General features: G+C 41.4%; 1 long non-coding RNA gene across 2 annotated transcripts; it reads left to right on the top strand.

Annotated features, from left to right (window-relative positions):
• The first annotated feature begins 2,907 nt into the window (after positions 1 to 2,907).
• Positions 2,908 to 5,053, top strand: LOC148673305 (uncharacterized). Of its 2 annotated transcripts, XR_015935985.1 has the most exons (4): positions 2,908 to 3,334; positions 3,482 to 3,680; positions 4,224 to 4,276; positions 4,923 to 5,053. It is a non-coding gene; the product is annotated as an uncharacterized LOC148673305 (long non-coding RNA). The 2 variants fall into 2 exon arrangements; XR_015935984.1 differs by having other exon boundaries at positions 2,908 to 3,680.
• The last annotated feature ends 3,172 nt before the right edge of the window (positions 5,054 to 8,225 follow it).

The raw sequence follows: 8,225 nt of genomic DNA, 5'->3' as shown, positions 1-8,225 counted from the left end.
TTCCAACTCACTAACACTTTAAAAATAAAACAGGTGATGCAGTTATTAATGTCAGTTTTGAAATCTGTTCATAGGTTCTCAAGAGCTCAGTGCAGGTCTAAGTCTCAGGGCCAGTGCTTTGGTCACTTTGTCTCTATAGGAGTGTTGGGGAGCTCCACTCGAGTTGCTTCTCAGCAGAGCCTGATGTCGTGCCCTGGGCAAGGCACCAGCACTGGCAACACAAGTGTCGAGCCCCTGGCGCGAGTCTATGGAAAGGCAGTCCAACACAACAGTCACCCCTACGTCGAGGAGGTGAGTAAGAGGCCTTTATTTCTCTTTGCTTTTGTTTTGAGTTTTTTACAAACAAAACTTTTGAGTTTGAAAATGCTCTGTAGGTCTTTCATTTTTGTGTTTCATCAATGTCCTAGTTTTTTATAATACCTTCTAAAGTATATTTATTTATAAACACTTCACATCAAGACATCAAAAACAATCAAGATTAGTAATAATGTCTCCATCAGCATACGTGTGTACTCTGTATACTGTAATGCCATAGCACACAAGTGTAACTACAGTATATTATGATCAAGTCCTGTCTACGTACTGACCTAATATTCACAACAACAGTATTTGAAGCCCTATACAGACAGTATTCTGGAATAGAATATTAGAGTATTTTAGATGTAAAAATACAGCCTGGAAAGGAATTGACCCAATAATAACAAACAGCAAAAATCTGTTCAGGGGTTCACTATATAGGAAATAACAATGATACAGGACTAATATGTTTCTTTTTCCATCTATAATATATTTGGTATTTGAGGGATTTGATCATTTTGGGACCAGCCAGATTGCTTACAATGATCAGGCACAGTTATTTATCTCAGAAATCTCAGAAATTAAAACATTTTTAATTTTTTTGTAGACCTTGGGGTTCAGTATATAGGAAATAACAATGAAACAGGACTAATATGTTCTATTTCCATCTACAGTGGTATTTGCATCAGTGGTATTTGATCATTTTGGGACCAGCCAGATTTCCTTCAATGATCAGGCACCGTTATTTATCTAAACATTTTTACATTTTTTGTAGACTCTGGTGGATAACTTGTGAAAGCCTTTAGCTTGCTTTTAGAAAACACCTATCAAATCCCTTGCATGGCACTTTCATCTATGTACTGTACTTAATTATATCAGCAGCATTATAGAGTTGCTGTCATATGGCTGTAAGTTATGTTACAGCAGCAAAATATAGAGGAAAATCAAAATAAAATGCAAGTATATGTATATGAATACTATGAATCACAATTCAGTGCTGTGAAACAATTTATGTCATGGGGTCCAACAGTAAATATTTCAGAGGACTCAAAGTAAAAACTTTTACCAGGACTGGTCCAGCTGGTCTCAAAACTGAGCCGGGCCAGGATTGCCCAGGGTTAACTTGTGCTTTTCTGTTATTACAGACACACAAGATGGGGCACGTCCAGGACCAGTGGAGGAGCGTGGGGAGTCTTAAGAAACGCCTGCGCATGACAGGGGGGGATGGATCTGCAGAGGAGAGGGATAACGTTGTAGATTAAACCGACCCAGGGACGCCAAATAATGTAGGGAAAACCGGTTCAGGGACGCCAAATATGTAATCATAGTGGCTCTCTGAAGGCACCAGTTCTGTAGGGTTTGGGCATTTACTGAGACAATTATTAATTGTAGCAGTAAATCACAAAGTTGATTCTTTTGATGGCTTTAGAATCCAACCATGCGACATAACTCAAACAACGCGCACACACAGGTACTAATACACGAGGATACATTTATTAATACATAGAATATGCATATAAACCTAACAGATCTTATCGAGAGGGTTATCAGAATACAAAAGGTATATTCGGTCAGTTACAAAGAGTTATACATATCAAGAGGACATACGTTCAGTATATCATTCATTAAGACCGTTTCATAAATGAACTTGGTTATAACTTCTACATTAGATACTCAAACAAGTACATAACTCTTAGGAATTAAATTGATATCAACTGGTTGGGATAACAATTGAATTCTCGAGCTGTAATGCATTGAAGTTGAATACTCATCCAATCTTTGGGGATTCAGATCTCCTGCGGGCACAAAGAAACAGTTGCAGGCTGTTGCTGTCCAATCCGCGCTCTCTGGCTCCGTGCTCATTGTTGGCATTAACTAGCAAAGTTTGTGCACAGGAGAAAAGATGACTGTGGGTCCCAGCAAGTCAGGAAGAGGACCGGTTCGTTCCTGATGAAGAGCTAGTTCTGAACAGTGATTCAGCTTTCCACAGTTCCGACCTGTTCACGAGGCCTGCTGCTGGCTACTCTCTGGCAACCTCCACTCTAGACTCTTAGAACAAAGGAAAGTTCTGGCACTCGGACACACTGGCCGTTCCGTGGTTGTCCGGGCTGAGTCTCAGGATGGTCAGGAGGCGCCCTGCGAGAATGTCCTGCCCTTGGGAGCCTTCTGCTCCTGGGCCGTCCTGCCCTGGAATTCTCCTTTGAATTCCCTTTAGAATCTGAATCTGAATCTTGTTGAATCTGAATCTGAATCTTGTTGAATCTCTCAGGCTCTCTGTGTTGCCTGTTTTTACCTGGAGGAACTTCAGCTCATTGATTGGCTGAAAGTTCCATGGGCATCAGAGTCCCACGTGGGTTACTCGGCCCTACCAGTCCCTGATTGGTTGATCAAGGTGAGATATGAGTCACTTAGTCCTGACACTTAGTAATGCAGTCCAGATCTCCAACTGGCACTCCCTAGACAGATAGGCGCCAATGGATGACCATTGATCATGATAGCCAGGCTTAGCTAAGTGCATCCCCCTTTGGGAGCTGTCCTTATCAAAAGAAAACATGTTGCATGAATAGTTTCTCTGTGGCTGCACCACAGAGATGAACAGAGATATGGGGCCTCATTTGGGAAGGCTCAGAACACTTAATTCTGCCTTATTATTAAGCCTCACCGCTACAACGTCTCTTTCTGCCTCTGAAGAGTACCCCCCATATCGCAGGTCAGATCAGCATCTCCGAGCTGGCCCTCACCCAGAGCCTTCAGTTTCTGGCCTCTGACGACTGGTATGCATAAAGCAGTACAATCAGCATCCAACTATTCCGCTTTCTTTGAATACAGTTCTGACTAGTGAAAATATAGACCTTGCTGCCCATAGCTCTATACAGTTAGACCTCTTTCTTTGTCCTGGTTGATATATTTCTTTCCTTTCACTGAATTAAGGGAGAGGAAGGTTGACGGACTGACCTTCATAAGGCGTCTGTTCCAGCATCACCCCGCCATCCTGAAGAGCAGACTGCACAATGTCTCCCAGGCGCTCGTGCAGGAGGTGTGATCTCTCCAAAATATTAATTGTTCATTTGTATGATTGCTTTTTACTGTTTTTGTATCCATTCTGAACCATTTATAGAGAATGGTTCAAGAGAGGGGTACAGACGAGGCTCTGCAGTGCTGGCGGTGGTTTGCCTTTCCCCAGGTGAAGAACTTGCGATCAGCTGTGTCTAGGATGGCAGTGGTGTGTCTGAAAGACATGTTCACCTTCCTGCAGAGAGGGATGGACCCGGAACTGGGCAACACAGTTAAGGTGCTGCTGCACAAAGCCGGAGAATCCAACACATTCATCCTTCATGTACCCCTGCTCGTGCAATCAACGCACTGCTGAATGGAGGTCTGAGGTGAGGGCAGAAATATACAGAATAGAATAATACCCAGAATCTTAGGGTCTGACTTCAGGAGCTGTGAAGGGTCATTTACGTTTCACGGAGCTTTAAATCAAAGCATGTACTAAAGAATGTTTACTACAATGCTAATATCCATTCATTTTCTAACCACTTTCTTCAGTTTATGGTCATGAGTTAGCTGGAGCCTATTTCTGCAAACAGTGGGTGTAAATCAGGCCAAACCTTGGACTTGTCACCAGTCCGTCACAGGACAGACACACAGACACGGACACGTGCACACTCACACCAGAAACACATGAGAACACACAAGCAGATAGCACCCCAGGTCCTGGTGGAGAGGATGGGCGCACGTAACCTCCCCAGGGAACTCACCAGCTGCATCCTGCCTGCTGCCAGTCGGCTGGCACAAGACGCCTCCCAGGAAACCAGGTACAAGCTTGCTCTTTTCCTAGACGGGTAAGATGGTGATTTCCTTCAAGGAGCCAGCTTTGCAACTCCGTGGTGCAATGAGTCTCATGCAAAGATTTGTCATTTCAGACACTTTGGACAGCGGTTGCTGTCTTCCCTGAAGCACCGACTTTGAGCAAAAGGTACTGTCTGTGATCTGCGGTCCTGTATTTTACAGTACAGCTCTAATTTTAAAACAGAAACATTTCATTTCCTTTAAATTGAAAATGTAGGTCTAAAATTTATAAAATCACAATCTACATTCACAAACACTTAATAGGGGACAATATACATCATTAACAGCCGGACTGTTTAATTTATTAAAATGAATATTACATGTAGTATGTGCTCTAGAAACTTGCAGATGATTAAATATTGTAATACATTTCTACCAATGCATTTTTTAGGTTATTCTTTTTACATTTATAGTACTTAGCACAAAAAACTAATCTGGAATATTTTTAGCTTCCAATGTATTTAAAGGTATCGCTTACTAATTAAAAACGACTTTATTTTTGTCAATGTATGTTATTCATAATCAGTGAATGAATTAAAGTCATTACTGAATTGTGTGAAAGATGAAAAATGAAAGTACTGTGGCAGGCCTGTTCTGGTACACCCTTAATTAAATGCAGGTGGGCTGGAGCTTGAGGCTCCCAGTGATGTTGCTTGACTGATTGATGGACGTATTGTATTCTGTATGCTTCATGCACATGATCACCCAGCCCGTCTGTCTATCCTGGTGCCAACTTCCACCTTTACCAACTCTCCCACCTTTGTGTCTGTTAGACTTCCAAGTGGAAGAAGAGACGTAATGGTGGAGAATGAAACATCACAGTGAAGACATCAGAAAAGACAGAACTTGTGTTATTTGTGTTTATACTATTCTCTGCTGTTTCTTGGTGGTTTCAAGTGCTTAATAAAGTTGTTATTTTGAAATCATAATTGACCTTACTTCTCCATTCTTTATGTATTGCCTGTGGCTCATATGCCTTAGAATGTTGGCTCAGTACTTGTTCAAGCACATCATGGAAACATAAATGCAGTGGTATTGCTGTACTTACATTTATTCCCCACCCTTTCTGTACTGTATGTATTGTAATGTTATATTTATTTCTTGAACTAATTTCTGCCACTAACGACAGTCTAAGTTAAGTTGCTGAAGTTGAAGTTGCACTTCCTTTTTAGTTTCTACTTTTACTCCCAAGTTTGATTTACTGTTTATTATGAAGATGTCTATGGCGTTAACTCTGTCTATCAATGCCTTTGAAGATTTGGAATACTTGAATGGGTCCTTCCGAGAGTTCTTTTAACCTGACAGCATAGGAAATTCCTTTCAATCCCAGAAAGTATCTGGCTATTTTCTTTTGACTGATTCAATAGATCTCTTGTGTAAACACCATTCAACACAAACTTTCCAATAACAGTATACTTGTCCAAAAACAGAATCTTACCATTGTTGATACAGTATGTTCTCTTCAGTTTGGCTTGGATGTGTGGTCCCTTCAGGAGTATATTTTGATTGAGTGAAGGATATTTTGCATGTAAATGAGTGAAAGATTGTGGAAACTCTGAAGCAATCTGAACCCTAACCCTAACCCTAACGCAGATCTATAGCTTGGGTTATATACACTGCATTGCCCTGAGGGAGAATGTTGTCAAAAATGCCCTCAAAGAAAATGTTTGCAAGAAATTGATAACACTTATCAAACCCTTGCATTTTGCATGGAATGTACATGTATTTTATGGAATAAAGCCCAGAGTTTTAAGGTATACCTGACTGTTACCATAGTGCGTAACTAACTGGAACACTGCGGGACCGCTGTGTGCATACATTCACACTGCGAGAAATACTGGTCAATATGGGTTCGTGCAAACAACCCGCATATGACCACAGGAAGTCAAAACATCATTGAAACAAACTCAAAGTAGTCTCCAGTTATCTAGCCTATAAGCAGGGAATAAAGCTTGGATTTCTGAAACCCTTTCTTTATGTCCTGTTTTCATTCAGGTAAGAGTCAACTATATACTGTACACAATACTGCTGACAGACAGACAAAGCCTTGTGGTGTGAATCTTTTTTCTTGGTTTTATTTAATGTGGCACTATGCAGTGGGATGCTGCTCATAAGCCAATAGCATTTAAACGACAATACCTAGAATGCTGCAACTAAGTGTTTTACACACGAGGCAAGTCCTCTGACCTTTCCCAGCCTTGCTTTGGGTTGTGAAAGTTTTTCATTTTTTTAATGAATCGACACTTGACACATGCCTCCAATGTAATGAATCTTTATTACTTTTTCTTATCAAAAAATCAATTTAAACTCTCTAGTTATTTTTAAACTTCTTACTGAACTATGGAACAGTTGCAGGGTTGCTATTTCTCTTCCATATTGGCAAACATGGAAAAAACTAAAATATAACCCTATTTTAAATGTAAAGTTTTTTTTTCCTTTTAAAACAACAGAAGTCTTCACATCTGAGGAAAAAATGAAGACATCATAACTTAGGAGAAGTCCTCATTGGTTGCAAAAATGATAAATTTTAACGAAACATTTTGAAATATAATGAAACAAATTAAACATTGCTATTTCTCATGGCCATGAGAAACCCTACAGTTCGCCTACCAGCCCAGAGTTGGTGTGGAGGATGCGATCATCTACATGCTGCAAAGGGCCTACTCACACTTGGACAGGGCTGGCAACACTGTAAGGATCATGTTTTTCGACTTCTCCAGTGCCCTCAATACCATCCAGCCCTTACTTCTAAGGAGGAAGGTGGAGGAGATGCAAGTCGATCCCTCCATGACCTCGTGGATCACTGACTACCTGACAGGCAGACCACAGTCTGTGAGACTTCAGAACTGTGTGTCTGAACAGGTAGTGAGTAACACAGGGGCACCTCAAGGGACAGTTCTTTCTCCATTCCTCTTCACCCTTCTATACTTCGGACTTTAAGCACAACTCAAAGTCATGCCACCTGCAGAAGTTCTCAGATGACTCTACAATTGTGGGATGTATCAAGGGTGAGCAGGAGGAGGAGTACAGAGGACTGGTCAGCAGCTTTGTGGAGTGGTCTGGGGTGAACCACTTGGAACTGAATGTAACAAAGACAAAGGAACTGGTGGTAGATTTCAGGAGGAAAAAGGTCAAACCTACTCCTGTCAACATCCATGGGAGTGGCGTGGAGATGGTGGACTCATACAAGTACCTGGGAGTGCACATCGAGGATAGACTGGAATGGTCTAAGAACATCGAGGCCATCTATAAGAAGGGACAGAGCCGACTTTACTTCTTGAGGAAGCTCAGGTCCTTCAATGTATGTAGTAAGATGCTACATATGTTCTATCAGTCAGTGGTAGCGAGCGCCATTTTCTACGCAGTGGTATGCTGGGGCCCTGGGATTAGAGCAGTGGATTCTAAAAGGCTGAACAAGCTCATCAGGAGAGCAAGCTCTGTAATACGGTCTGACTTGGACCCCTTGGAGGTAGTGGCTGAGAGGAGAATCATGTTGTCATGGACAACATCTCCCATCCCCTCTATGACAGGCTTGTAGAAATGAAGAGCACGTTCAGCAATAGACTGATTCATCCACGGTGCGACAGGGAGCGCTACAGGAGGTCATTCTTGCCTTCTGCTATAAGACTGTACAATGCATCCACCTTGTGTCTGAGCAGAGGCAACATTGACAGTGATCTGTTTCTGGACTGAACGCATCTACACATCTACTGCTACATCTGTTCTTTTTCTTTTCTTTTCCCGTTTACATCCGTTTTTTGTGCAATACATGCCAGGGACCCGTGCAATACATTTATATTTATATCTTTATCTATATTTACATCTATATTTACTGTATATTCATATGTGTGATACAATTTTTCTGCTTACTGTTCTGTTCTAGTTTGTTCTTTGTGTGTCCGGACTGTGAGTAGCTCTTTTAGTGCACCCTCACTGTACTGATTGTATTGTATGTATTGTACTATTATTATTATTGTATCATTTGTTACACTGTGGCTGTGTTGACTGTGTAAAGCTGCTGTTGCACTGCAATTTCCCTCACGGGATCAATAAAGTATCTATCATAAAAAGCCACA

Source organism: Lepisosteus platostomus, chromosome 4, assembly GCF_059453375.1.
Source record: "Lepisosteus platostomus isolate fLepPlt1 chromosome 4, fLepPlt1.hap1, whole genome shotgun sequence".
NCBI lineage: Eukaryota > Metazoa > Chordata > Actinopteri > Semionotiformes > Lepisosteidae > Lepisosteus > Lepisosteus platostomus.
Note: the sequence above shows the minus strand (reverse complement) of the source record. Positions and strands in the feature narration are given on the sequence as shown.